The 6,194-nt window shown below is 34.2% G+C and overlaps 1 non-coding gene across 1 annotated transcript; it reads right to left on the bottom strand.

Annotated features, from left to right (window-relative positions):
• Positions 1 to 4,669: 4,669 nt before the first annotated feature.
• On the bottom strand, positions 4,670 to 4,775 carry LOC116274270. The gene has a single exon (XR_004182905.1). It is a non-coding gene; the product is annotated as a U6 spliceosomal RNA (small nuclear RNA).
• Between the last annotated feature and the right edge of the window lie 1,419 nt (positions 4,776 to 6,194).

Below are 6,194 nucleotides of genomic sequence, written 5' to 3' on the forward strand. Positions count from 1 at the left end.
AAATAAAAACACTGCCTTTTAATATTTGTGAGATTTGGCCAAATCGTAATTAACTCTGAAATTAACCTCATACCTTATAGGTTTTTGAAGAAAATAATTAACCATTCAAGATCAGATATTAAAAGAAAAATAAATTTTGAAAAAAATTAGTAAGAATATTATAAACCTGAAAGGAGAAATAGGTATATTTGAAAATAACATATAAGAGTGGCAAAATATAAAGTGTTAAATGAAATATATACCTCTTATAAAAACCTGATTGAAAATACTCCAACGAAATATTAGAAATTTGAAGGAAAATGTAAAATAAGGTGGATAGATTATGGTGGTTAAGTTTGTGGGCACAGGTGTCAATTATGTGAGGTTGAATTCTAATTTCTGAATGTACAAGGTATGTGATTTGGGGCAATTTACTTAACCTAGTTTTTCCTCATCTAAATAAACAGGGATAACATTAATATGTCTCTAATAGTGTTATTTTGAGGATAAATTGAGATAATATAAATAATGTTATTACTCATGGTAATAACTTATAAAATATTGAAGTAATTGATTTTCTAGAAGTAAAATTGATTCAAAAGGAGAAGAAAATATCAAGAAGCAAATAGTCTACTTTTCAAAGATGAACTTATCATGATAAACCTTTATCTTAGCATTTTGCTCACAATGATCTCCCTCTCTCCCTTTCTCTAAATCTTAATTTAAACTTTATTTTTAAGTTATCCTTTCAGTATTTATGGTAGGCTGAATAATACACCCCCATCAAAATATCCATGCCCTAATTTCCAGAACTTGTGAATAGATTACATTCCATGTCAAAAGGTTCTCTATAGATATGAGTAAGGTTCAGAACACTGAGGTAGAGAGATTATCTTGAACTATCCAGGTAGACTCAATGTCATATGAGCCCTTAAAAATGGATAACCATTTATTTTTGGCTTCAGATGGAGATAAGATGATAAAAGACAGGTCAGAGAGAAATTCGATACTGCTGTCTTTGAAGTTAGAAGAAGGAAACTCTAGGAAAATAATGTGGATAGCCTGTGGAAACTGGAAAAAGCAAGGGAATGAATTCTCCCCTAGAGCTTCCAAAAAGAAACGCAGCCCTACAGACATCTTGATTTTAGCCTAGTGAGAACTGTGTGAGGCTTCAAAGCCATGTAACTGTAAGATCATAACTTGAGTTGTTTTAGGCCACTATGTTGGTGGTAACTTGTTACAGCAGCAATAGAAAATTAACACAGTATTATATTGTGATATTCAAATACAACCATGTACATGGTCTTGTTTCCCCAGCTAATACAAGCTCTCTGAGGTCAGGCAGAGAATTCTACATCTCTGTCTGTAACCTGTAGCAACTAGCATGTTGCTTTACATATAGATGGGAGTGCTCAGTATTTATTGATTTCACTCTCCTCTTCCCTATTATACTCTACAGTTTATTTCTCTGTACATCCAGTGAATCTCAAGTAGTCAGGCTTATTTGGATTAATGTAGGTAGGTTTTTAGTTACAGGGTTTGGAATTAGCACAGGCACCCAAATGGCAGAATCCCCAAGTCCTTTCAGAAATAGCTTCCCTTCATACAGACTCTGCCATCTGAAATATTAATGCAACAATCATCTTTTATTCTAATCACAAGCATTTCCTCCTAATAACCCATGATTTCACTAGCTGCTTGCTTTAATTACTGTATAGGCACTCATGCACCACAAAGAAAATATGAATTACACATAGACTACACCACTTCCTTCAGAGAAGTGCACTGCTGATTGATGTCAAGGCCATAATCAGATGCCATATTGGCTGGGCTCAAAAGATAGACTATTTATAGCAAAACAAAATACACATATTTAACAAAAGAAAAGTAAGAGGCAACTAGAAAGAAAAGACAGTCATAAAGATTCATGGTGTGCTTACACAAATTTTTTTAAAAAAGGTATAAATGTAGTTTGAACATTAATACTACATATTTTTGAATAAAAATCACATATAAATATTTTTAAATTATTTTCAAGTTGTTTTTAAATTAAACATTTTGAAGAGAGCTATTACCTAGTATTGAACTTGGAATGTAATTCTGAAATAATTTGTTCAGCCTTTCAGCCAAAGCAGGAATCCATTCTCTAATTTTAATATATTGACTTATTGATTTAAGTTATTTGTTGTTTGTTTGTTTGTTTGGTTTTGAAAAAAATAGCAAAACCTGAAATATGAATGATGCTTAACAGATCAGACTGTGAAGTCAGGAAGTGAAGAAGTTCAGAAAATAACCATTGCTTTAATTTTCAACAAATGTCATTATCAACTACGGGGCTGGGAAAGCATAATGACTAGCCAGGAGCATAGCATTAAAGGTATGGGAAAGTAATGAGACACTTAAGAATGTTTGAAGCAGTCAAAAGAGGCATGTTCTGCCTCTGTTATTTATTTGTCGTGTGACACATGGAAGTCACTTATTCTCTCTTAACCTCAGTTTTGAAGTTAGAAAAGAATGATAATAAAAATGAAACAATCTTAAAAATTAATTTCATCTCTGTATAAGTGATCTCTCTAAAATATTTTCTCAGGTATTAAATTGGTATAAAAGAATTTAGTTTCATCAAGTTATATTGATTTATAGTACATATTTCTTTATTTCTTTTTAAACATACTTTCAAATTTTATTTTAGATTCAGAGGGTACACATACAGGTTTTTTACATGGGTATATTGAATGACGCTGAGGTTGACAGTATGATGCATCCCATCACCCTGGTAGTGAGCATAGTACTCAAATAGGTAGTTTTTCAATGATTCCTACTCATACCTCCCTCCTCTGTCTACCAGTCTCCAGTATCTGTTGGTGCCATCTTTATATCCATGAGAACCCAATGTTTAGCCACCATTTATAAGTGAGAATGTGTGGTAATTAGTTTTTTGTTTCATTTTTTTTTGTGTTTCCTTACCTAGGAAAATGGCTTCTAGATTCATTCATTTTGCTTGAAAAGGACAGGATTTCATTCTTTTTTTAATGACTGTGTAGTATTTCCTGGTGTATATGTACCACATTTCCTTTATTCAATCCACCGTGACTCCTTGTCTTTGTTATTGTGAATAGTGCTACAATGAACATATGTGCATGTCTTTATGGTAGAATAATTTATATTCCTTTGGGTATATACCCAGTAATGAGATTGCTGGATCAAGTGGTAGTTGTATTTGTTCATTTTCATACTTCCATAAAGAACTGCCTGAGACTTGGTAATTTATAAAGAAAAGAGGTTTACTTGACTCACAGTTCTGCATTGCTGGGGAGGCCTCAGGAAACTTACAATCATGGTGGGAGGGGAAGTAGGCATGGAACTTCTTCACATGGCAGCAGGAAGATGTGTTAATAAGTGAAGTGGGAAGAGCCCCTTATAAAACCATCAGATCGGATGGACGCAGTGGCTCATGCCTGTAATCCCAGCAGTTTGGGAGGCCAAGGCAGGTGGATCACCTGAGGTAAAGAGTTCAAGACTAGTCTGGCCAACATGGTGAAACTTCGTCTCTACTAAAAGTATAAAAATTAGCAGGGCGTAGTGACACATGCCTTAATCCCAGCTACTCAGGAGGCTGAGGCAGAAGAATTGCTTGGACCTGGAAGGCGGAAGCTGCAGTGAGCTGAGATGGTGCCACTGCACCCCAGTTGGCAACTGAGCAACACTCAATCTCAAAACAATAGTGATAAACCATCAGATTTTGTGAGAACTCACCCACTGTCATGAGAACAGCATGGGATAAACCACCCCCATGATCCAATCCCTTCCCACAAGTTCCTGCCCTTGACATATGGGGATTATGGGGATCACAACTCAAGATGAGATTTGGGTGGGGACACAAAGTTTAACCATATCAGTAGTTTTGTTTGAAATTATTTGAGAAATCTCCAAACTACTTTCCACAGTAGCTGCACTAATTTACATTCCCATCAACAATGTATAAGCCTTCTCTTTTCTTAGCAACCTCACCAGAAACTGTCATTTCTTGGCTTTTTAGTAATAATCCTTTTGAGTGGTGTGAGATGGTATCTCATTGTGGTTTTGATTTGCATTTCTCTGATGGTTAGTGATGTTTAGCATTTTTTCTTTTTTGTTGACTGCCTGTGTGTCTGTCCACGTTTTTTGCCCATTTTTAATGAGGTCTTCTGTTTTTTGCTTATTATTTTGTTTAAGTTCCTTATAGATTCTGGCTATTAGACCTTTGTTGAATGCATAGTTTTTAAATATTTTCTCTCATTCTGTAGGTTGTCTGTTTACTCTGTTGATAACTTCTTTTGCTATGCCGAAGTTAAGTTTAATTAGTCTCACTTTTTGTTTTTGTTGCCATTGCTTTGAGGACTTAAAAAACATGAAATGTCGGCCGGGCGCGGTGGCTCAAGCCTGTAATCCCAGCACTTTGGGAGGCCGAGGCGGGTGGATCACGAGGTCAGGAGATTGAGACCATCCTGGCTAACATGGTGAAACCCCGTCTCTACTAAAAATACAAAAAAATAGCCGGGCGAGGTGGCGGCGCCTGTGGTCCCAGCTACTCGGAGGCTGAGGCGGGAGAATGGCGTGAACCCAGGAGGCGGAGCTTGCAGTGAGCCGAGATCGCGCCACTGCACTCCAGCCTGGGCGACACAGCGAGACTCCGTCTAAAAAAAAAAAAAAAAACATGAAATGTCTCATGAATTTGCTTGTCATTCTTGAAGAGGGCCATGCTAATCTTCTCTGTATTATTCCAATTTTAGTATGTGTGTTGACAAAGTGAGCATTTATTTCTGAATTATAAAAATATTTTTGCAGAAATTATGGTTAGAGTCTAAGTTTCTTTTCAAATAAACATAATTTTAAAATCAGCATTTAGAAATCCTAAATGTATTTTTTTTGAAAATTTTCCGGAATTACATTAGTGAAAATAAGTCTTTACAATTAATTATTCAGTTTTTAAATGTTATGAAAAGCTAATTTATTGTGAATACAAGAGGTTCCACTTAAAAATAATCCATAAAATGTTAAATTGGTAATAACAGTTACAGTAAATTCAAGACATTTAGAATATTATCTGTCTTAAAAACTGGTCAAAACTTTATCAAAATGTGTTTCATAAAGGTAAATCCATTTGTTTATTTCTATATTCTTGCTGAGAAGACCTAGAAAAAGCTGGAACAGAAAACAAATCTGTTTTATTATACCAAAGAACTCTCAAGGCAGAGAGAAATTATAAGGCCAAGGTCTGGACGAGAAGAGAAGACTATGGAAAGAAATTGAGAAGTTGAAGCCATATTATCCCTAAAGGCGAATGGCAATTACACAGATTACTGAGAAGCTGAGAAGCCAAACAAAACATTTGACAGATTCATGTACAGCAAAGTCAAAAACTGTAGTCCAGCACCCACTAAGAATCAGAGGCTGTACTAAGAATCAGAGGCTGTGGTAAACATCTTAGGTTCAGGTTCAGGATCAAAAAGTACCTTATCTTTGGAATATTAGGAATAAGAGGGAAAGAAAACAGAGCATTTGGCATTAAAACTTTAAACAAAAGAATGTAGAAGAAAGATAGTAATAAAGATAAGAAGGTAAATTTATAAAATAGAAAATAAAGATACAATGGAGATGTGTCTACGACACCAAAACTAAGGTTCTTTGAAAATATAAATACGTTGTTAAATCTCTAGTAAGATTTATCAAGACAAATAGAGTCTTAACACAAATAATATTATGAATAAAAATGATGTAACTTTACAGATTCTATAGACACTTAAAAGGTCAAAAAGTGATGTTAATAAAAATGAATTGGAAAATGTATGCTAAATTAACATATTCATATATAAAATTACCATAATACACAAATGAATAAAAGAGAAAAATCTGAATAGTCCCCTAACTACTAAAAAATAAAAGTCAAATATATAATTTAAAATTCTTCTGCAAAGAAAACTCCAGGCCGAGATAGTTTTACCCGAAAATTCTATCAAATGTTTTAAAAATAATATACCTGGATTTATACACATAAACTATCCCAGAGAACAGAAGAAAAGAAAATAACTTCCAACTTATTTAATTAATCCAGCATAATTTTGATCTAAAACAAGCCAAGAACCTGAAAAGTAAGAAAGGGAATAGATGTCATGAGTTCTAAGTTAGAAGGTAGCAACAAAAAAAAGAGAATGGAAAGAGTGAAAGGGTTTCTA

This window comes from Papio anubis, chromosome 3, assembly GCF_008728515.1.
Source record: "Papio anubis isolate 15944 chromosome 3, Panubis1.0, whole genome shotgun sequence".
Lineage (NCBI taxonomy): Eukaryota > Metazoa > Chordata > Mammalia > Primates > Cercopithecidae > Papio > Papio anubis.